This window comes from Thamnophis elegans, chromosome 2 (assembly GCF_009769535.1).
Source record: "Thamnophis elegans isolate rThaEle1 chromosome 2, rThaEle1.pri, whole genome shotgun sequence".
Lineage (NCBI taxonomy): Eukaryota > Metazoa > Chordata > Lepidosauria > Squamata > Colubridae > Thamnophis > Thamnophis elegans.
The window spans coordinates 105,045,330-105,070,773 of record NC_045542.1 but is presented as its reverse complement, the minus strand read 5'-3'; positions in this window follow the sequence as shown (position 1 = coordinate 105,070,773).

Genomic DNA, 25,444 nt, shown 5'->3' with positions numbered 1-25,444 from the left:
ATGGTGAATATTAGATAGTCGTATCTGTGATGTTCTGGATTGCCTCCTGTATTAAAGGAAGTTTGTGTGTGTGTGTGTGTTGCTCCTGTATTAAAGGTTGTGTGTGTGTGTGTGTGTGTGTGTGTGTGTGTGTGTGTGTGTGTGTGTGAGAGAGAGAGAGAGATCATGAAGGTCTTCCAGCCCTAGGATTTCATCACTTTCTTTGAAAATCCAGGCTGCTACAGACCAGCCTATTCGAGGCTACCTGGCATGCAGAGTACAGCCAGCCAAAGACATGCAAAATCGATATCATCTTCACAGGGGCGTCTGCTTCTGAATTAAACAACATTCATTAATCAAAAGAAAGTGGTGGCTGCACATAGTGAGGCAATGCTGCACTTTTCTTGAGGAAGCGAGAAAAGGCTCCCCATACTCCAGCCTGGTGGGGACTGGCTATAAATAGAATGCAAGATATTAACCGCAACTGTCCAGAGACTAGTGCTGTTGGAATCCAAAAATCCCCATTATAAAAGGGGGAGAAAAGGCGGGATGAGGTTGGAGCGGGGAAATGGGAAGAAATCTTGCGCCTGGCTGGGTGATGAGACTAACGAGCACTGTATGCAGAAACAAGGGCGGGGAGACATGAAAGGACAGCAATCGAAAGTAACGCTGGGGAAAGCAGGAAACTGTGCTGAAAGGTGGACTAGGCGGAGGCGACCCGCGGCTCCCAGCCAGTCTTGACGCAGGTGGCAGCCAGGAGAGGAGAGGAGTCTGTGGCGCAGCCTCCGAAGTTTCGCTTTCCGAAAAGCATCTCCCAGCCTGAGTCTGGACTCGCCTAATGAAGGCGGCTGGAGGAGAGGAGCCAGGAGAGGGGAGATGTATCGCAGTGCAGTATATTAAGGGGCGCGGCGCCCCTGGCTGAGCCTTTCCTTCTTTCGAGAGTCCCTGCCCGGCCAGCCTTGGAGCCGGGCTGCCTCTCAGTCACGTCTCTCTCGCCCCCTTAACAGCCATTAAGAGAACTTGAGGAGGGCTGAAGTGCGGCCCAGCCGTCGCCTCTCCCTTGCGCTGCACCTTCCTGTCACACACTTGTCAAGGAAGCGGCAAATTACCTCAGAAACCGGCCTCGGTTCCGGTTTCTTTCAGGCAACCGGGACGGAGGATCTCTCCAATGCATCAGCAGCAAAGAAGAAAACCAGCCTGACTCTTTATTAGTTTCCGTGTCTGAGGGGACGGCAGGACACGTGGGGAAGCGAAGCAATTATCTTGTTTTTAATCACCTCATGCATATTTTACATTGGAGACAGAAAACCAGAGCATGGCTTTCTCTGGGCTGGAAGAGCTGGAAGCCATTCTGGGCTTCTAACACTCCAGAAATGGATGTTCAAAAGTGCAGAGCGAACACCTATTTGCCCCAGATTTAAAATCCAGATTAGGGAATCTTTCCAAGGAAGAAAAACTCTGTTTTGGGGTACAGTTTGTGCTTGGCAAATCCCCTTTATTATTCCTTTTCAATTCTACAGTATATAAATCCATATTACATACATTCAATACCATATTGACACATTTACTACATGAAACTAAAGTGGGATAAATGGGACATTTGTGCCAATGTCGTTCCCACCATTTCAAACTTATTTATTTATCTATCCAATTTCTATACTGCCACAATTGAAAGCAGGAAGTTTTAGCAACTTTCAGATACGTGGGTTTCAACTTCAGATTTCAGTATTCCCCAGCCTAAATCTGAAAACGTATCATTATTATTAGCCTTTATAGCAAACAGAAATGAATTCAGCCACCCATGAAGGAATGGGTGGAAGCCACAGCAAGACCATTGCTAATTTATATCTATAAATTTCCTTCTTAGCCTTATGAGCTTTATGTGTCTTCCTCAATCTCAGTCTACTACGAGTGGCCTGGGAATTTGAAGGTTCTGCACAGTATCTTAGCTGCCCTAGCACTGCACTTTTCTGGACAGAGATCTCTGATGTTGGTCCTGGGATCTGTTGGACTACTCTCCCAGTTTAGGAATCATGGCTCCAAGGGCTTCTACCACCACTGGGAGCATTTTGGTTTTTACTTTCCACGTCCTGTCTTGTACTTCCTTCAGACCCTGGTACTTCTCCAGCTTCTCACACCCCTTCTTCCTGATGATGCTGTCACTTGGCACTGCTACATCTATCACCACTGTTGTCTTCCTATTCTTGTCTACTACCACAATATCTGATTCATTGGCTAATACCTGTCTTTATGTCTGGATCTGGAAGTCCTATGGGATCTCTTATTCTGCATAAGGAATCTCCCATTTGGACTTGAGAGAGTTTAGTCCATACATTCTGCAGGTGTTCCCACACACAATGACAGCTACTTGATTGTGCCATTCAGTGTATGCTTGTCAGACCTGCCCAGTTCAATCCCTTAGGAAAGAAAGACCCTTGACTCCATTTGGTTGAAGTGATAGGTTCTTTTACTAAAAGATGCTGGCTGAAGTAAAGTCAGGCAAGAACTAAATTTTCTGTGTTGAAGATACAGAAGGTTTTCCTACACCTCAGCCCCCCACCCCCCAATGACTAGTTCATCTTCAGCCAATGAAGATTCATCTAAGTGTTTTGAGAATGCTGCGATGTTTGGGATAATCCACATTCCTTCCCAGGGTGCATGGCCTTGAGCACACAAACTGGTTCTGAGCTTCTCTGTTCTTCGTCAAACTGTCACCTATCCCTCCATTTCCCATCACATACTGACACAGGTTTATTGCCAATTTATCCCCTCCCAACCTTTGATGGCAAGATGCCAACAAGGTGACAAGCCAATGATTGCAGACCTGGCAATGCTATTCCTTCTTGCACTGTATATACCACTATGTATTGGACTGTCTCTGAGGCCTGTTTGCTGGCCTGCATTTTGGGTTCTGTCTAGTGTGTGGTAGACCATTGCTTCTATATATCTATATCTGTTCTTGTACTGCTATGCAGAGCCTCAGTGGTGTCTTTTAGTCTATCCCTTTCCAGCTATAGTGTCAAGATGTCAGACTTGGGGTGGAAACTTCTATACATTAAGAGGAGCCTCTGGATCTTCACGTTGACAGCTTCCATAACCCGTTTTGACCAACTCACTATATTGGCAAGACATATGATGACTGGGGTGGCATATATGTTGATGGCATGGATCTTCTTCTCACCTATCTTATTCTTTGGTGGTATTTGACTGTTGCTGTCTTCCTTGCCTCTTTATCGTGGTTCCCTACAAACTGCAACCGGCCTGGTATGTCTGCTATGTGGTCCAAAGGTAGTTTCAGCCCATCAGTCCTACCTTCCCTCTCTTGGCTATCATTCAGCCGCACTTCTCCCATCTGAATGACATTCCAGTATCCTCACTTAGATCTGTGACAGCTGGATCGGTGAGTTGTTGTCTGATTCTCACTTTGTGCACAACGTGATGTCATTTATGTAGAGGAAATGAGTGACGCAAGCCTCTACACTTTTGAACTTGTACCCATATCCAGTCCTGTGATTATCTGATTAAGGGGATTCAAGCCTAGGGGGGAAAGCATCATCATCTTAGTACATACCACATTTAATGGCCAACTGCGTAGACTTCCAGTTGAGTTGACTTCCAGAGTTGTCTTCCAGTCTGGTGCAGCTGGATAACATTATGGTTAAAGTGTCACCTTTGATTCGTGAGTCTGGGATTCAAATCATGGTTGGTATCCATCTTACCACTATGGGGATCATTGTGCAAAGACCCCTTAACTCTTTACCCACTTATCTCAAATATGAGAGTGACACAAACTGGAAGAGTCATGCTGGCTTGGATGCTGTATGGAATAATACGATCCACGTTAGATATGGAGGAACTAGGACAATCTAATGATAAGTGGGATATTGGAACAAACCATACACGGATAAGATAAGAGACTTTGGAATGTATAAATATGTACTGGAACCCTGTTCAATCATTCACCTTACATATAAACTCTACCTGTGAGGAGAGGTAACAGAGATGAGCTTGTTTGCCTTGCACTTTATAAATTGCTTGCAAGGAGAAAATTGAATATGGGGTGATGAACGGCAAAGAAGAGAGTAGCTCCATACTCCACGCTCCTCTTCCTTAGACATAATGTTATTTTTATGTATGTATACTATTCCTTTAACATGAGTTTATTGCTGTTTTTACTGGGGGAGGGTTGTATTTCAATTCTATTTTTATTGTACAGGTTCTTATTTGCTGTTATCTGGCAAAACCAGCTTGTAAAATTGATAAAATTACAATCCAATCCAATCACTCAGTGGTGTAGTTTAATGAATTGTATTAGCAATTGTTAGGGTATCTGTTGTTTCTGGGTGTTCCTAAAATAAATAAAAATAACTATTTTTCAACCTTTGGCCTGTATTGCTGAAGATAGGAAAACATATCCTGTCATCAGCACACGATCTGTGCATTTTCTTGTACCAGTTTGGAAGGATCTAATATTTTGTTCTGTTGTATTTATTTATAATACTTATAATCTGTCCCAAGTCAAACAACTGTGAAAGATTGTGGGCAGAAAGTGGGGGATGAGACATTTCATTTATCTGAGAAGAGGCAGTAGAGTCCAGATGTGAGGGACACTGGAAGAATGTATTTCAAAGAGATTCTACCTGAATTAACTCACTATAACTGAGGATGAGTATTTTATTACAATTTTAAATAATCTATTTTGGCCCATTAAGAATATCTTCCTGAAGATCGATATTCTTGTTTCCTTGGTTTTGCCAGCTACTTGGGGTTTGACAATAGCAGACAAGAACTTGTACAATAAAAATAGAATTGAAATACAAAAAATAAAAACTCAGTAAAAACAGCAATAATCTCATCATTGTTGTGATGGCATCCACTCTGATTTGGGCCATTGGCATGTTAGAATAATATTGATTTAATGCAACCAAGAGAGGCATACTCCCCGATTAAGGTCTCAAGAAAAGTCATTCACCAAAGTAACCAATGACATTTTTGGCCAGGTCTGAATCCTGACTGGAATGAATAAAGATCTTACCAGTACACAGTATTCTGCCTCAATTGCTGTAGGCATCTTTCAAATCACTTTTATTTACCTTAGCTTTCAGCTAAGGAGCCACCTGGGGCTAGTCTTTCAGCACTTCGGCTACTTTTGTGTTCCATTGATTGACTGCACATGAGATGAAACTGCCCATCAAATTATCAGGAATTGCTTTTTGGAAACCCAATGGACCTATTAGGCACCAAGGCAGACTACTCTAATACAGTAAATCTGCTGCACTTGTGAGGGTTGTGATCTATAATTTGATGATGAAATGATCTGACCAGAGGAAAGGTTGGATATTAATTGAAACATCTTCCAATTATGTTCCATCTGCAGCAATGTAAAATTCAAACCAAATATCTATCCTCCCAGATGTTGTAGGGGCAACAATTATTTAAGCAAGCTATACAGAATATGAAGGCTGAAGTCATCCAAAATGAAAAACTTTGAGAAATTCAACATCAGCCTCAAGTTAACATCAAGAAGGGATGGGTAGCTTGACTAGCACCATAGCTTCTCATGGCAAATAAGTTCCATGCATACTAGCAATCAATAATTCTTTCTCACTGTGAGCATCTCACATACAATTATAGCTATCCCTCCTTCCAAGCCTTGGAATCATGCAAGATTTGAAATCCAGCTATGTGGATTTCCAGCTGTGTTTGCTCAGGCAAATCTTAGTAACACATATCAAGTCTGCATATTTACCATGTCATATATGGACTTGCACCTCTTATAAACAAACCTGACACTTATAAGAAGTAGCTGGAGACTTAAGGCACCCAATAATTCGGCTATCAAGAGCCAAATCAAGACAACTGGCTTAGAAGACGTAAACTATACCACTATATAATATCGCCTTCTCATGAAAGCCCTGTCTAATGCCCCTAGCATATTCACCTCTACCCATAATGATCCCAATTTTAGGTCCCACAATTTCACTTCCACAGCTCCTCATTTTCAACCTAATAGCAGAATAACTGAATATGGCTATTCATTGCTTTCATATATTTTATTGATAACCATGTATCAAACACTCATATAGTCATAAAATAATTAGGTGATTCAAATTGTGCCATCTATATGACTTTGTGCCATGTAAGCTTTTGTCTCTTCATCCAGCTATATCATGCAATTGGTTTTGGTCTTGTAATTCCAAAATTGAAAGTAGAAGTTCTATGATACTGTACCACCATCAAGTTCTTTGTGACATTGGCAAAGTTAGCAAGTACTTTGCTTACTGTGTTTCTCCATCAATTCACATTTATGTGCTAGTGTGGTGAGTCATAGCAACAGCCTCTGCACATTTTTGCACATTTCCCCAAAGTCTATTTTAGTTACATTGTGGTCGGATGGCACATCAGATTTATAGGGCTCCAGGTAGTTACTAGCTTTGATACATTATTCCCAGTGCTGTTATGATATTATGTTAGCTGTTGTTCATTCAGTTTGAGGATCTTTGATTCTTTGCTTTGCTGGGTGGGAGAGTTGTTTAGTTCAGGTACCAATGATATATGAGGGAGTTGTACTTTTAGTTAGATCTTTCTTACATTTTAATGATTTGTAGATCAATGAGCATGCTTCCATTAAATTGTCACCAGAAATCAAAAGTATGGTTTTATATATTGAATGATAAGCAAATTGTCTCTGAATTTTGTTCGGTAGCTACTCACTGATCATTCACTTGCAAAACTGCAAACAATATATAGAGTAGGAATGCTGAGTGCCAGTGAAAGTTGCTGTGAATTTTCTTTGCAATTGAATATTATTATGAGAATGAAGATGATTAAGAACTGCCTGAATTAATCTATTAGAGGATTAGAGCCTCTTTTTGGAAGGTTATGGAGTATAATCTACCATGCTATGCCAGTGCAAATTGGGAGTGGTTTTCAACTTCTTTAAGAAAGACTAACTGGCCCAAATTTACCCAGCCATCTCCCATGCCTAAGAGAGGACTAGAACCTTTATCTCTAACTCCTGATCCATCTCCTTAATACCTTACTGCAGTAACTCTTAATTATAAAAATTATCTGTATATTATTACTGTATGAGTATACATCTAACTAGAAAGAGAAAACATTTTTTCCTAAGAACTTGTTCTGTAGAAAGTGCCCAGAAAAAAAAATCTTTCATGTTTATTCCAGCATTACCACTATAGAGAATTACATGATAATGACAAGATAAACATAGAAAATGGAAAAATGGTAGTCAAAATGCCAACTTCAGCAGAGGGCAAAACCCGCTTCTTCAAGAAAGCTTATCTTAGATCAAGAGTAAAATCAAAACCTATTCACTCCATTTTAAAAAAAAAAAAAAAAAACCTCTCATCCAACAAGATCACAGGAGAGTGTACATGAATTGAACTAGAAAGCAGTGACATCAGATTAAGGACAATGCTGTTATTTCTGATTACCTCTTTTTCCAACTGTAACACATTTCCAAGGTGCCTGTTGGGAGGGGCTTTTTACACAGTCTGCACCACTGATTCAAGGTGAAGTCAAGTTGGATCTATGACAATGGTGTGACCACTTGTGTGTTTCTTGTGTAATTATATTTTGGACAGGATCAACATGGCTAGAAGCAGTTCATTAACATTCAAAACTTCTCCATTCCTTCTACAGTGTAGAAATATATATATATGCGCCTTAAGTGCATATGTGGTAAGGGACACAGTTCCTATAGTAAAGGGAACTAAATCTCTAGTATAAACATTAAGATAAGAAGTGAACTAGTTTTGAATCAATCCTGCATTTAGCTATGCAAATTTTGTCTTTAGTCTTGCTACTGCATTTTTCTGAATTCATAATTAGAAAGGGAATTTGGTTACCTCTAGTATACCATGCTTTCTGGGCATGGTTTGGGATACATATATAGAGGTCAAACATGAAAAGATTCTGTAAAACTATAAAATCTTTGGGGAATCTCAGCTATCATTGAGATAAGCAGAATGCCTTAGAAATGCTTGCTGTTTGCAAATGAAATACAGTAGTAAATGGATTTTGCCTGGAAAGTGGTTTTCTCTTCCACTCCAGCCTATTACAATTGGTTTCTGATTCATTAATAAAGGAACAGTAGTAGTGAATAAAAACTCTTTATAAATCAGACCAGAGATGCATAATTAACTCTGGTCCTGCTTAGTCTGATGGCGAAGAAGTACACTTCAGATTTGGTCTTCCTTTCTGAAACCCTGACACATTCATGTTCTCAGAGGGAACTAACACAGGCTGTTTATTTAAAAATGAAGCTCTGTATGCACACGAGTGTTTTTCTATACAATATTCTCTACAGCTCTCTTCCATTATCCATATCTATATGTGGAAGGCTGAAGTTGCATTCATAGTTTCCCTTGCATTAAAAATTCCAGGTGCTTCTAACAGCCTTTGCAGGGAGCCCAGGGAAGCAAAACAGAAAACCTTTGAAAAATAAATTGCCTATGTGACTCACATTAGTCCTCCTCTCCACCATAGCTTGGATCCCCAACTGATGTAAATTTGTGTGGGCTCGGTCATGCTAATCGTCCTGTTGTGATTTGCACTAGTTAAGGAGCCAGCCACATCGGTGTTCTTTTTCTCTTTTCTTCCAATTAATGTCACTCTTCGTCTTTCTTTTGTGCAAAATGGTTCCATAGCATCTCAGGAAACACAGGAGAGAAAAACTAATGGGCCAGAATGCGTACTGGAACAAGTTGGCTTTGTTGCAATGAAAGTCAGTGGAATTGTGTCAGTTTGTACCATCTCAGGATGTGACTCTGCCACTCTAATTGGAACTACTATCCAAATTAAAATCTTATTGAAACTTCACAGCTGTGTTTACAGTTTTTTTCTGAGCTGGGCTTGGACTGTTCTGTACTGCCTGGACAGCTATAGTTAAATGTCTATGAGGAAGACAGGTGGGGATAATGCTAGGTGGAAGAAATGTCTGTGGGGCAATTTAGCACTCAGACATTCATGAAGTTGTTTGTCTATCTGCGTTAGCTTGTTATTTTTTTTTATTTCCAAAAGAAAAGTCTCACTTGTATTCTTCCATTTGCTTCTTTGTCTGAAGTTATCCAACCTTTTCCCCAGACAAATGGTAAAAGATATTAAGGTGCCCTTCAATATACTCGTATTGATATTAAATGAAGAATGTTAATACTTATATAGCATTGCCAGACTGCACAGAATGTTAAGAGAGCTGTCAAAGTCCTAATAATTCTAAATTCCTCTTCATGATAAATTCCTAAATGAAACTATTTTTATGATGATAGGTTCTCATCAATGGAAGAAGCTTAACTCTTTCTAATATGTTCAAGGAGAAATACCAAAGTATTTTAGCCAGAACAGCATGATTGTTGCCTAGATGGTTTAGTATTTTGATAGAGTGAGAATGGGGAATACTGTGTCTAGATCAAGCCTATGGGCATCTCTGAGGGACCTTGGACGAGGTGGGGGAAAATGATGACACATTTGCAATGCTGCCACTGGTCCAGCTGTCTTCATCACAACTATTTGTTTTTCTTCCAAATTTTAAATTATATGTAATATTAATCTGCCCGTACTCTGCAATTTTCCTCTGTGAATTGGAGCAGGAAATGCTGGAGTTGGAAGTTGTGTCCCTTTCCTCCTCCCCCTCCCCCTCCTTTGATATGTTCATGTAGTTTTCTTGCCAGCAGTAACAGATATCTTTTAAATTCTAGAGGGAAGAAAAGGACACTCATTTACACAAGGCCAATAAAAAAAGAAACAAGATGCGTTTTTCCCTTTTCACACAAAATGTCTATATTATCAAATATGATAAAATATCCTTTCTTGTGATTTCCAATATAAACGTGAAATGGATATTAGATAATTTCTCTGAGGACATCTACCAATGGTATAATCATCTTATAAAAATTAAAAACAAATTTATGTTAAGATTATTATGAGTGCCTCAGTCCATTTAGTCACATATTTTCCCATTGTTCCATCTGCATATTATAATCAAATTTTTAGACATCTTTATCATAAATTCTTTCATTTATTCTTCTGTTTCAAAATGTAATGAAGTACATTTTAGCAATCACAGGTTCATTATTTGTACACAATTCTATTTCAAATTCATTCTTAGAATGTTCAAAAACCATAAATTCTTTTGTTTATTTAAATCTTTCTAATAATTATAAATAGGACAAACATTGATATTTTTATCTTTCTGCCACCAGTTCTTGACTTGATTTTATTTTACATTCTGACAAAATTCTAGTATCTCACAATTACTTACTTACTGCAGTTTACTTGTTTCATGTTTCTAAAATGCTTCTTATGCTGAGAGGTATTTTCATATATAACCTGGATTTGTATCTTTCCATATTCTCTATATTGCACATCTACCTTAATGAGTTTTAAAACCCACATTGACCTTAGCTTTGTTGTATCACAAATATCCAAGCCCACTAAATCTAAAGTCTTGATCTTCTAACTCCAAAAGTCTTCTGTTTCTCTGCAAACACCCATTCTTTCATCCAAACCAATCAGCAAGCTGCAAAATATAATAGCAAATCAGGTAAACCCTTTCCTTTCCATCTTGTAGTACCTTATATTTAACTTAAGTTTTTTTCCTCCACCACAAATTTAGATATATCATTCTGCTACTGTTTAAATGATGCATTGATTATCAAAACAGATATTGTCTGAAAGAAAAACATCATCTTGGATAAGATAATTTTTATCAAAGAAATTCTCCTGAGCAATGATAGTCATAGTTTCTTCCTGCTTAACATGTCTTTTTTAACTTCATTGCATATCTTAACATAATTATTTTGAAATAACATACAGTTCATATACATCATAATAATACTCAAATATTTTACCTACTTCTCAATAGTGAAACCACTTTATTCAGCAATTCTGTTTGAAAGCAATAGCAATAGCACTTTTTTTGTCATCTTTTGTCATCTCCTCCTGTCCATTAATCTTAAAATTTGTTAATAAATCTAATTCTTTTAATTTGTCCATTTATATTTCAATTCCGTTAAAGATGAGAACATTAAATCATCTGCAAAATCTCTTAATTTATATGCAACTTTTAAATCTTTTAACTAATTTAATTCAATTAATTATGGAAATGAACAATTATTTTAGAAATAGGTGAAGAGTGTTAAATAAGCAGAATCAATAAAATTAAACAAAAATGATGAAATGATTTATATAAAACTAAAATGATGAAATGGCAACAGTAATTCTTTAGAGATTTGTAAAGGAATGTTATTGCTATGTTAAATAGTTGAATTAAAACAAATACTACAGAAATAGGTATTCAAAGAAAATGGCCTCCTCCAGGCTCCAGGGGCCAGAAATGAGCTCATTTCCAGATTTCTGGGAGCCCCATTTTTCACCTTCCCAGAGCCTCTGCACGGGCCCTGCACTTACCTGGCATGATGGGGTCAGCCAGTCCTTCCAACTACCCATTCGGGGAACCAGATGTAAAATTAGCATCTGGTTTGCCCAAACCAGTCCAAACTGACTGAATACCATCCTTGGTCTTGACTATTCAGCTGGTTCACAGAATTCCACAAAGAGTTAACAACTGGTTGAATCCCACCACTGTCTAGGGGGATTAGTTTGCTAAGTGTGCCTTAGCAGAATACTTTTGTAGGCAGATGATATTATGTTGTTTACAGAGAATATGAATGACTTGCAGTGAGTGATAGATTGAATGATGCACCAAGGAGTATAGATCTGAAAATCAATGTACAAAACCTTAAGGGAGTTATCTTTGACAAGGAAAATGGAGTGTAGAATTCAAAATTGTATTTCAAGGGTAGCTTCTTCCTTCCCAAATCCAAGAAAAGTAGACAATGAAGTGTTGATGACTTTTATTGTTGTTTTATAATTATCTGTTGTATAGTGTCCACAAATTGCAAATAAAAAAATAAATTGGTAGGACACTTTCAAAAATAGGGGTAATATGTGATTAAATGCTTGTGAGAAGAAACAAACATGGCCGAATACTTCTGTCCACTTTGTTAAAAGGGAGCTGGGAAAGTCAGAAAACATAAAAGCAAGATGAAAGGCATGGGAATGGCTTATTTGAAAAGTGTGCCAATTACAGGGTCTCTGCTCCCTCTTGTTATAATTCTTTATCTTTAAATCAAATTTGATCTAGGGAGCCCTTCAAGGTAAGGTTTCCTTCAAAGAGAAGTAAAAGCACATACTTTATCGCATTTCTAGAAGGAAGAAGGGGTAAAAAAGCTGTAAGATACAAGGCAGCTATTATTTTACTGATCTTTCTGATATCTGTTTTAAACATTATGGTTCCTCCACTATACATTTACAGCTCAAACTAATCTTCTTTTTAGGACCACTGTAGAGCTAACCATACATTTTGCTGTGTTACTTCTTAGAAAGGAGTGTAGGATACGAGGAGGCTGCCAAATAAACACAATTAGATTGTGTTTGTAGCACACATCTAGGCCAGTGTTTTTCAACCTTGGCAACTTTAAGAAATGTGGTCTTCAATTCTCAGAATTCTTAAGGCTGCAGGAAACTGGCAGTTAAGGTTCACACATCTTAAATTTGCTAAGGTTGAGAAATGCAACTTTTAATGGTGTCATAGAAATTTGATAAATAAGTTTGGAAAGGTAGAGATGACGGCACAAATGTTTTGAGCTTGTCCGATGTTTATCCCACTTTGGTTTCAAGTAGTTAGATATGTCAATGTGGTACTGGGAAGATAAATAAAACTCTAAAATATGGATGTAGTGCAAAACCATATGACACAAAATTTAAACTGGGATTTTCCAAGCATGGGCTGTACCAAAAAATAGTATTTCATCCTTGAAAAGATGCTATCTAATCTGGATTTTAAATCTGGGGCCAATAGGTGTTTATTTTCCACCTCTGAAATGATTTCATATGTACGCAGTTCAAAACTCAATCAATGTTTGGTTTAAATTATTGCTTAAAATTGCAGTCATTCCTTTTTAGATATCTATTGCATCCTTTCATGGCCCATAAACTGTTTTTAAACTTTATCTCCCCTTTATACCAACCAATTGGAGTCAGGATTTGGAGGATGCCCTGGAGAAATAATTACAAAACTATTTATTCCCAAGGCAGAGTATGATTGGGCCAGCAGAGAAAGGGGTGAAGCCAGGAAGGCTGAATTTTGCATGGATTTAGGACACAAATACAAACTGCACGCCCCCGGTGCTTTTGTCCAGTTGCATCCTGCTGACCGATGTGGGAATCAATTCCTCTGTTTTTGCTTTGATAGAGGATAATATTAGCAGTTTCTCCTTTAGACTGATAAAATACAGTTAAGTGATACAGAAAAGATTTCAATGGCTTGTCCCAAGCATGGGAAATATGGTTTCTTCCATGGTGCTCAGATACCTAGTATTCCCATGGCTAAGTCGCTTAGAGTCTAAATTTATGTACTTTGACTCAGAAGTAAGTCCCAAGGATTTAAAAGTAAATGTGGCTCCTAGAAGGGAGCAAATAGGGATACTATCTAAACACTGTAAACATCAAAGCGGCTATTTTGGAGAAATTGCCTTCTGATTGCAAGGCTTCTCTTTACAATGGGAATAATCATGCAGCTCTGGAAAAACAAATCAAGTGCTGTTGCTACATCACCTCTATTAATTTATGAAGAACTCTGTGCAGACCACACTGAAATGAAATGAGATGCATAGCTGAACTATGCGCTAAATTGTACCCTCTATGTCTCCCCTTGAGTAGCATTTATCTTTTGCAATATTATATTTACTTATTTATACAGTTTCTAGCACAGTGGGGTTTCCATCTTGTTTGAGTGCAAGATGAATATTAACAAGATCCGAAGATCCACTGTTTTCTACACATCAGGCTGCAGCACTGTGTTACTTTAGCCTGTCTTACGCCAAAGCCCTTCACTGAATTTCTTCTCCTCAAATTTTTTTGGGGTAGTGGGAGGCAGGAAAGCAAGCTCAATTCAGATAATAACTTTCTGGGTGAGTCCTGGTAGATGGCTGCAAAAAATTCCGGGATTTTAAGAGTGCTGATTCTGATTCATTTTTGCACACTTAATGTTTTTAATTGCAATGTGACTGGGTTTTTTATTCTGCTTTATAAAGTGTTTATTCTATATTTAGCTGAACTCAGCACATTATGATCCTTTTAATAATTCACAGCTTTCTGTGACTGAGCCAGATGCAGCAGGGTTCAGTATCAGGGGATTTAAATTAGGATTTAAATTAGGCTGAGCAGGAGAATTGGAACAAGAAGCAGGTGAAGTGGATGTGTTTCCTTGTCTTGTAGCGTAATTTGCTGATATCTAGCAGACAAACCTGCTTCATATAGTAGAGTGATTTGCTTATTTCCACAGCCGGAGGCAGTAACACAGCCTCCTACATTTGTTCCTTATTTTAACCAGTGTTCGTGCTGGTATTTCTTATGTATCAATACAGCACAGGTTGTGCTTAAAGCTGGGCAGAGAGGTATAGTAGGTGGGTGATTTATCTGAATTTCTCCTGGGGAAGGAGAAATTTTCCATCAATTTCACAAGAGCAGGATTCCCTCCCCCCTCCAAGTAATGACAGATGCACTGCTACTAACACCCCACCCCCACTTTTCATGAGGCTTAATTGAAGCATAGGAAAGCAGGCTATTGACCATGGGAGGATTGCCCATATTTTGCACGAAGACAAAATATTCAAACATATACTTTGGGTTCTTGTCAACTGGCAAATGCAAAAATATCTCAGCTAAGAAAATTTCTCCAAAAGTTTCTTCTCTCTTGAAAAATTATATTAGATTCCCTTGCATTAAATTGAATGAGAATTGGTTGCAAAAAATATGGGACTTTTATTTACTTGTTCTTTTCAACTTTTAAATAAGAACCAAATGGCATTGGCCCATTTTATACTAACTTAATTCCTAAAAAAACCCTTCTAACAACAGTGTTGGTGAATCTTTGGACGTAGCACATGAAAAATTTGGAAAATGCCTCACACACTGTCGATGTTCTACCCCCTCCACCAAGGAGAAACAATTCTCTATCTCATCACCACCACCCGGACATCTGGGCCTCTAGCGACACTCAACCCTGGCTTTGACTTCAGCCCTAGATCCACAGCCCTAGATCCATGTACAAAAATACTATGTATGTGCTGCTTATCTTCAAGTACGGCTTTCTTTCTGTTCGTAGGCCCCTGTGTACCTGAGGCAAATCCCATTCTTGAAAATCACACAAGAATGGGTGAATAGTTAGAGAATAGTTATTGTTGGTGCTTGGTGAACCCAAAAGGGGTGTCACTCAAAACATCATGATGTGTCTGTTTTGACACACGTGTCATAAGGTCCTCATCACTGTTCTACAACCTCTCCAAATTAAATTCTAACATATATATATATATATATATAATATATATATATATATAAGCACAGGTTCGAATCCCAGTAAGGGTGTGGCTAGCTGATGAGAGCTAAATAGCTTGAAATAGATCTATACTAGTCTCCCTTTATTTATTTATCAGCACAAATAAAAAAAACATATATATATATATATATTTGTGTGTGTGTGGTGTGGTGTGTGTGTGTGTGTGTGTGTGTGTGTGTGTGTGAAGTCTCCCTGAGGTTGAGTTCAACCCCTGCTGACTTAGTTGGCATATGAAGTTCCCTTGGCAATATAGAAAGGTTCAACTTTATCTTTTTGGGGGATTATTTTTTTAAAAAAATTCTCAGCATGGTTTATAACCATGGTACATTTTGGTGTTCTCTTGCCCAGGCCTAACCAGGCCTAACCTTGTTTTCATCTCCAAGAACACCCAAGTTGAGGGATTATGATGATGATCTGAATTTATTACAACACTGAAAGTGACTTACAGCTTTAAAGTGCAAAGTATAAAACATTTTAATAACACTGATGTAATTAAATAAAAAAACAAATACAAATAAACAATCAAATTAACAAATAAGATGTATTTTTGCACTGATCCAGAAGGATTGCTGAGACAGATAAACTCCCTTCTGCATTGTCAGCCAGCGCTCCATAATACATGCCAAATCAGCATGACAGGACTTTTGAAATTCGGAAATGTTTTAATTTCTAATAAAGTTTCCTAAAGATAAAATATTTTACTCCTATTAAGTTACAGTTTGCCTACATGGGCAAATGTGTCTACAGTCAATGATTACTAAAAACATGCTTAATATCCTGAGGCCATTAATCTCTGTATCTTCTATCCAGAGAAGTCTCTAGGATCATATGCCCATAAATCATTTCACTTCTTTGTTGTTCTGAAAAGATAAGAAAGAAGGTGGACAAAGCACTAGCAGGAGAGGGACACCAGTAAATAGACAGACAGATTGTGCCAGGTAGCAAGGCTGTGCTGACAGCCCTGTCAAAGTAAATTCAAGAAATTCATAAGAAGTAAACACTGTTATGGCTGTTTTTTCTAGCAAGGCAAGGATTTTTTTTAAAATAAAAAGAACATGTTCTTTTTCAGGTTGATGGTTTTTGTTTTGATTTGCAAACGGTTCTTCTCCCCTGGCCTAAACGTTTTGGCAGTTCTTTGCAAAATAATGTTGACCTATATAGAAATCTCTCTTTTACCTAAAATGAATGAACTCTGTTATCCAACCTTTATATCTTTTGGTGCTGAGAGTCTTGTGATTGTAGCAGCGCACAATTTTGATTTGATTCATTAATGTATTTCAATTTGGAAGATTTTTAGGATTTTTGCCATGACCAATTGACAATAATAGGCTTTTATAGTTCATCATAAATCTCTCATCTTATAATATTTGGGAATAGTTATTATGTAGTTCCATATTTTAACGTAGGCTATATCTTTTCAATGAACATACTTAATAAGCATAGGAACCTGCACTGACTATTTCTCTATCTGGCCCAGGCCCATCTGATTGTTAAGTTTACAAAATTTCAGACAGAGACATTTGTTACGTGTCTTATTAACTAAAGATATATGGGCATTGAATAAAATCTGTTCCTCAAAGGAGTGGAGAAGCAGTGCTACAATATTATTTGTTGCCTTAGATATTAGGACCCTAAGATATTAGGATCCTAAGATATTAGGACCATAACACAGGGTCCTTATTCCCAAGACATCTTCATACTTTCCTTCTAGTTTATTTGAGGCTAAACTATGAAAATCAGGGGTGGTATTCATCAAGTTCTGACCAGTTCTGGAGAACCAGTAGTGGAAATTTTGAGTAGTTTGGAGAACCGGTAATACGACCTCTGACTGGCCCCATCCACATCTATTCTCTGTCTCCCAAGTCCCAGCTGATCGGGAGGGAATGGGGATTTTGCAGTAACCTTCCCCTGGAGTGGGGAGGGAAAGGAGCTTTTACAGTATCCTTCCCCTCCCAAGCCCACCAAGCCATGCCCACCAAGCCACACCACATCCACCAAGCGACGCCCACAGGACCAGTAGTAAAAGTTATTGAATCCCACCATTGATTAAGATGCTTGAAGTGGGTATTCCATTTGTCATATCCTGCCCCGTAATTGATTCCAATGACTTTGGCTTTAACTACAGGTGCAGTTCTCCTTTGGTTATTTTTGGGCTCTCCTTATAATTTTTGTAAATGATTTCAGTATGTTTTTCTGCCGTTCTAATTTCTCTAGTGTATTATCTCTCAACATCGGTTTCATTCTAAATCAACTGCTGCAATATTTACTATCTAATTTTGCTTTTAACAGAAATAATGGTATTATGAAAAGATAAATATGCCCTCAAGTGAATCTCATGTCCTAGTCACCACATGATGAGCCCTTCTATTTTGCTTTCTTGGCAACACTGCAGAATCGCTTTGCCTTTCTGTTCTTTGGGGAATGTTTTCTTCACTTCTCAGCTTAATTTGCAACTCTAATCATTCCTAATGATTACCCAGCCAAGTCCTAATGAGGTCGGAATTTCTCAAAACCAGCCGTTGACTAGAAGTTGCTGCTTGTTATGACAATAAGTGTATATAATATTCAGAAATATACTTTTAGCCACCACTATTGCTACAACACAGGTTTACAACCTATTGCAGAGGCTGAAAGAACCTAAAGACTACTATGATGACCCCTAGTTTTTGGTAAGGCACAACAGTGCCCTCTAAAGTATTTGGTAAGTTTAGTCCCCTCCCAATAATGTTTATCTTCCTCAAATTTAGTTGCTTTCAAAACCAGTGAATGGCCTTTTGCTCTTAGATATTAACATTGTTAAATCCTATGTATGGCAAAGCCATTCTTGCCTGTGGGATAAAATCCTTCTGTATAAAGATCAAAAGTACCTAGAACAAGAGTGTACAACTTTAATTGGCTCCAGGCCATGCAAGTCTTTGAATAGTATGTCAGAGGCCACATCTCTCAGAAATAAACAGGATAATCTCAAAATCATTAATATGCAAAGAGTGGGTGGGGGGGCTGAAATTAAAATAAATTCATTGAATTAAATATTCATATTTTTGTCATTTATTTTTTCAACTACCTTTCAATGGATATAAACCCATACACAATTATGACGATTCTCACTGTTAATATCGTGACTGATTCTCAGTTAAGAAGCATGTCAGAAAAACAGACTTCCTCTTACACCTGACCTAGAAGGATGAGGGAGAGGCAGGTGGAGAAATTGCACTGTAGGCTGCTGGTAAACAACAGCATTTTCAAGGGCCCCGGGAGCCACACCAAGGCCTAGGTTCTACATCAGTGACTGTGCTGCTTAAACTTCCTAATCTGCAAACAGACAGAAATTTACATGATGCTTAATTGAAAGATTGTGTTCCCCTCAAATCCCGGGAATAGGATTAAACGAGAAGGATGTACAAGAATTCAATTTCCCAGCATTTAGAATTGACACTAGCAGCTAGAATTTCAAGTTTATGGGCAAGGAAGAGCTCCAGCACCATGGCTAGACACAAAACACAGAGAAATTTCTGCCTGTTTGCAGACCAAGAAGTTTAAGCAGGACAGCTCTGAGTCCAGACAACCACAGGAATGGTAATGAGCCATATTAATCACAAGAGCTAGTGAATGTCATCATGAGCACAAAGTAATCAGGTTCGGGTTCAAAGCTATAATAATCAGAGAAGTCTGAAAGGGACCATGATTAAATAAGCCAGACCAGTCGCCAAAAACTTTATCATCACAAGAGATTAATAATAGGAGCACAAGAGAGACCTTGGCTAGCTTGGCAACCAGTTGTTTTGCACAAAACTAAGCCTCATTTGATGCTCTTTAAATAGTGCCAACCACTATATTTGTTCCATTGCAGTCTGTGACATCGACTAGCATTTCTTTCTTGGAGTCACAGCGACCACCTTTGTTTGGCTTTTCTCATTTGCTGTATTCTTTTTTTTTCAGGCTTGGCACTTGGCCAAGGTCTTCTGATTTCTCATCACTATCAGGGTGATTAGCCACCTGTGCTGGATTCTGCTCATTAGCAGAAGAATCAGTTTCTGCTGGCAAGGAGCCAGGCCGCTCCCCTACAGCAGGTTGAGGGTCTGTCAGGTCCAGGTCTGCTTCCTTTGCCCATGAAGCATCCATGAAAATAATAAAGACTTGGGATGTACACCAAGGTAGAGACAAAGTAGGTGAAACAGGAACTCTCCCTTTTAAAGTATTAAAAGTGAATTTTTGCACCAGAGATGATCCCACTCAGTCCGCATCTTTAATATTTAAATTTGGAGTAGGGCACATTAATTTAGAAATAGGCCCGCAAGTGAATGTAATGGTATTTGCTTTCCCAAATGAGTCAGCCAAATTAAATATGAGACTATCTATCTATATGAATGCTATGGATATTAATAGTTTTTAAATGAAGTCAGTAGCAAGGCCTGCCCTTAGGATGTTCTTGAAGAAGTTCCTCGCTGGATATTCTTGCATGAGCTGTTCAGACTGGAAAGGGAATTTATACTGGTAGATCTACAAGCAGAGTAAGGGTGCAATCTAGTGTGTTTGGTTGTTAAACCTGTGTAGAAATATGAGGAACAATTTGGTTTGGATGGGAGCTTTGGGTGGCAAGATATTCAACTGCAGAAGGAAATGAGCACCCTTCATTTTTAAGAATGAAGGCAGAGTTACTTTTAGCTTGCAATCCTACCCATTTTTCCTGCAAATAAATTCTACAATATCTCACGGGGCTGTTCTGAAGAGATGTACACAAGTTAGGATTATCATGAAAACTGGTAGCTGCCTAATTCAGATAACCTCTCTGAATTACAAATCAAGACTCTGGCAACATATTTTTCCCCAACTAATACATTTTATTAAAATACATAAGCTTTCTTGAGCTGTAGCTCACTTCTTCAGATGCCCTTCTGAACTAAAGGACATTTGCTATTCAAAAGAGTAATCCCATTAATCCAATTAATTCCAATAATATTTTGAAATGAGATAAAAATAGATGAGAATGCACATGTGAGAGCCTTCTACAAAGGGGTCATCCCTTATCCCTGGCCAGAGAATATAGAAGCTTGAAGACATTTCTAACTATTGGATGCGACTCTGATGTCATTAGCATTTTGAAAAATAAAAGAAGCAAAAGCCAATGGAGCAAAGGGCAGGAAGTCAAAAGGTATAACTTCCACAAAAGATAGAAGTGGGAACTAGAGGGGAAGCTCTAGAGGGACTTAATTCTTACTAATAGGACTGAAATGGTCCAGGGAGTAAAAGCTGTAGGAACTCTGAGGGAGAGCAACTGGGTCATACTTGAATTCACCATAATGCAACCACAGAAAACTGAACCAAGTCAAACTAGTGTTTTAGATTTTAAGAGATCTGATTTCAACAAGTTACGGGGGAGACTAAGAAGGATTCTGTGGATGGAAATTGTAAAAGGAAAACCAGCTCAAGATGCTTGGGAAATCATGAAAAATGTGATAATGAAGGCCCAAGCAAAAAACGATACCACAGAGAAAGAAAAGCAAAAGACGCCACACAAGGCTAGCATGGTTGCACATAGAGCTTTCTGACAAATTAAGGGACAAAAAGATTAAATATAAAAAAATGAAAAGACAGGCACATAACTAAAATAGAATATTTTGTTTCAGCCTGAAAAGCCTAAAATAAAATAGCCTGCAAGGAGGGAGTCAGGAAAGGCGCAGAAAGAGGTAAGACAGGCCATCCCAAAAGGCAACTGGACATTCATGTTTTTTTTTCTTTGAAAACATTTTGCTTTTCATCCAAGAAGCTTCTTTGGTTCTGGCTGAATGATGGGGAATAGAAGGATTTATAGTCATAGCAGTCATCTGGTTGTTAGCATTCTGAAGGTCAGTCCTCAGCTCTCTGAGAGTCCTGTACTCACTTGATATCTCTATCTCCCACACAGTTCTTTCAGCAGTCCCAAGAAGGTTCCACACCCATTTGCCCCCTGATTTGGGTGATCCTGAGAGTACAGATACCCCCCCTCCCCAAATGGCCTCAACCTCTTGGAGAGTTGTTAGCATACAACCAAATGACTGCTATGAATATAAATCCTTCCATTCCCCATCATTCAGCTAGAACTGAAGAAGCTTCTTGGAGGAGAAGTAAAATGATTTCAAAGAACAAAACCAAGAAAGTCCAGTTGCTTTTTGGAAATGCACTTTTGGGACAACCAGGACCTGAAAAAAAATCTCCATAGATATTGAACTAAGAGTGGCAACTAATGCCAAAAGAAACAAAAGGAAGTTTCTTTCAATGTGTAAGGGAGAAGAAGAAGAAAATCAAGGAAGTGATAGGTTCAGTAAGGAGAGCAGATGGCAAGAAGGTGACAGGCAGCAGGGACAAAGCAGAGCTGTTTAATTCCTTCTTTGCAGCTGTTTTTATGCAAAAGAAAGAATTAGCCCAACCTATCAAAAGCAGCATCAAGGGAGCTAGAACCGATATACCAACCAAAATATGCAAGGAAATAGTAAGAGAATACCTATGTACCCTGGACAAATACAAATCACCTGGTCCAGATGGTATGTGTCTCAGTTTCTAAAGGAGCTGATAGATGTAATCTCAGAGCTACTGAATGTAATCTTTCAAAGCTCCCGTAACACAGGTGAACTACTGGAAAAAGAGCTGATCTTGCACCAATCTATAAAAAGGGGGGAAATGGATTCAGGAAATTAGGACAATCAACTTGACATCAATACCTGGGAAAATTCTCAAAAAGATAATCAACTGGAGGATTTGTGAGCACCTGGAAATGAGCAAGGTGATTACTATATGCCAGCATGGGTTTATTAAAAACAGATCATGCCAGACAAACCTTATATCCTTTGATAAAGTGACTAAATTAGTAGACCAGCAAATTGCTATGGACGTAGCATACTTGGACTTCAGTAAGTCATTTGACAAAATAGACCACAGCCTACTTCTTGATAGCATAGACAAATGTGGGATAGACAGGTGAAGTTGACTGACCAACTATACCCAGTGTGTAGTCCTTAATGGAACTACATTTACATGGAGGGAAGCATGCCCCGGAGTAGCTCTTCAACATCTTCATAAATGATCTAGATGACAGGATAGAAGAGGAAGCCATCAAATTTGCAGATGACACCAAACTGAGTGGAATTGTTAACATTTTGGAAGATAGACTCAAGATTCAGAAGAATCTTGACAGACTTGAGCAATAGGCCCTATACAACAAGATTAAGTTTAATGGAGAAAAAAGTAAGATCCTGCACTTATGCAGAAACAACCAAATGCATAGGTACAAAATTGGTGGTTCCTGGCTGTTCATGGTTGTTAGAGATATCTATGTGTCTTAGTGGACTACTGCTTAAGTATGAGCCAGCAATGTGCAGCAGCTGCCAAAAAAAGCTAATGTAATCCTGGGCTACATCAACAGAGGGATAAAATCAAGATCACAAGATGTAACAATACTGCTTTATACTGCAGTAGTGATGCCCCACTTGGAATACTTCAGCCAGTTCTGGTCACCATGATACAATCCCCCTCACTTAAACCTTAGAAAGTGTGCAGAGAAGAACAACAAAGATGATAAAGGGTCTGGAGGATGAATGGTATGTTGAACAATTGAGAGAACTAGGTATGTCTACCCTCCTGAAGAGAAGAATTTGGAGGACATGATAACTGTCTTCCAGTTCTTGAGGGGCTGTCACAGAGAAAAGGGGATTGACTTACTCTCCAAAGTACCAGGGGGCAGGATAAGAAGTAATGGGTTAAAGGGAGATTCACCCTAAAAGTAAGGAAAATATATATTTCTCTGTGAGAACAATTAATCAATGGAATAACTTGCTTTCCAAAGTTGTAGGTATTCCACCACTGGAGGTTTAAAAAAAACAACAGACAGACAGACAGACAGACAGACAGACAGACTGACTGACTGACTGACTGACTGACTGACTGAACAAATGAATGAATGATTTTTACTGGAATGGTATAAGGTATCCTGCCCTGAGCAGGGAGTTGGACTAGAGGACCAATGATTCTGCCTCTTTAAAGATAATAGGAAGTTATCACTATCTGGTTGATTGTTTCTCTTCCAGAATAACTCTTGGCCAGTAGTGGCCTGGGACAAATTGGGCAATTGCTTAGGACCCTGCAGATCAGGGAGCCCCCATCCCACTTTTGTCATTTCTTTTGATTTTTTTAAAAAGAAAAATGTAGTCTAGAGGGAGCAATTTGCAGGTCTCTTTTCTTTAACCAGATAGCCAGCTATACCAGTATATTGTATGGTGATATTAGAAACAACATATTTTCAGAAAGTCCTCATTCATTGTAGCTTGGGGACCCCCCCCCCCCAGGATACAGTGTTTTCCTGAGCCCCCAAAACTACCACAACTCAAAGTATCTACTCAACTGAACCACAATTTAAACAAGAGAGAATTGTCTTTAAAAAACATAGATGCAGTCTATCATTCATTTTCCACAACAAACAAAGTAAGGTGTTTCACACTGTGCTGTACAGGACTAACACAGGCTGTAAATTCAGCATTACTAAGTTTTCTGCTAGTTCCAAAGGAAAATATGCCTTTAATACTGACTGTTCTCTATAACACTCATAGAAAACAGAAAAAGCTCCAGTATATACTTCTCCTAGAAACATAAGCCCTCATACAAGGATTGAAACAAATCTTTCAGAATTAGAAATCATAGAATGATAGAGTTGGAAGGGACCTTGGAGGTCTCATATCCAACCCCCCTACTTTGAGCAAGAGACCAGATACCCTTCCAGACAAATGGCAGCTCAATCTTTCCTTGAAAACCTCCAGTGATGGGGCACCCACAATTTCTAGTGGCAAGCCGTTCTAGTGATTAATTGCTCTCACTGACAAGAAATTTCTCCTTAATTCTAGTTGGCTTTCTCTTTGTTATGCTTCCATCTGTTACGTTTTGTTTTGCCCTCAGGTGTTTTGAAGAAAAAATAATCTTCTAGCTTATCCCATTGTTTCTGTAGGATAGACTACACTGACTTCATCTTCAAAATTTCATTAAGCGTGATGCCTCCGGAACAAAATAACACACTGTAACATTAACTGAAATATTATGATATGCGAGAGAGCTAAATAAATCCTTACACTTGAATTCTCCTGTTGAAATCCAAAAAAATGTAACTCATCTGATCGCACATCATGGTGTTCTAAATCACTTTGTGTTCCTAATCCATCCATCCATCCATCCATCCATCCATCCATCCATCCATCCATCCATCCATCTATTCATAAAATCATAGAATCATAGGGTGAGAAGGGACCTGGGAAGTCCTCTGAACCTCCTACTCAGGGCAAGAATTCTCTTTTCAGTATAAATGAAATTACATATATTAAGTAAATAGGATCAGATATCCTCTAGGCAATAGTGATTGTTAAGGTACGGATGACTTTCAAGACCTAATCCGTAGATGTGCGACCTAACCTGTATAGAGCCATTCCAGTTTCTCTATGGCCTGCACAAGGCCTGGAATAAGTGACCGCTCACTGTGTTCCTGCTGCTGACCGCAGAGCTGATTGAGTTACCAGGACAAGACTGCTGGAGCGACGATAGAGTGAGATTAAAGACTCCCATCTCACAGCAACTCTGCTCAAGCCTGCAGTTCCCCTGCTGCTAAAACCAATGAGAAATCAAGGGGAGATGAAACAAAAGAGCTTCCCTTCCCAGCAACTGTTTGCGTATATCAGTGAGCCATGGGTGTGTGAATATATCCCGTATACTTGCCTGGCTGTATGCTGTGGGGTGGTATGAATGTTAAGCCGCCACCATATGTGCTCCCCCTCGCTCAGTGCAGGAATCCTATAAATGCATTGCTGCCAGATGTAAAAAAAATCAGTCCACGCATTAAGCTATACTCATTAGCCCTGTTCACTCAACAAGATTAGTCACGGAGAGAAAGATGCTGAGTGAACATCCGACCTAGCCAAATAACCCAGAGGGCATTCATTTTAACCAAAACAGCCCTGGGACTGTTTGGGGTGGTGGTGGTAAAGGAGCTCCCTTTGTATGGGGCATTGTTTGAGCCATTGACCAGGGGATTAA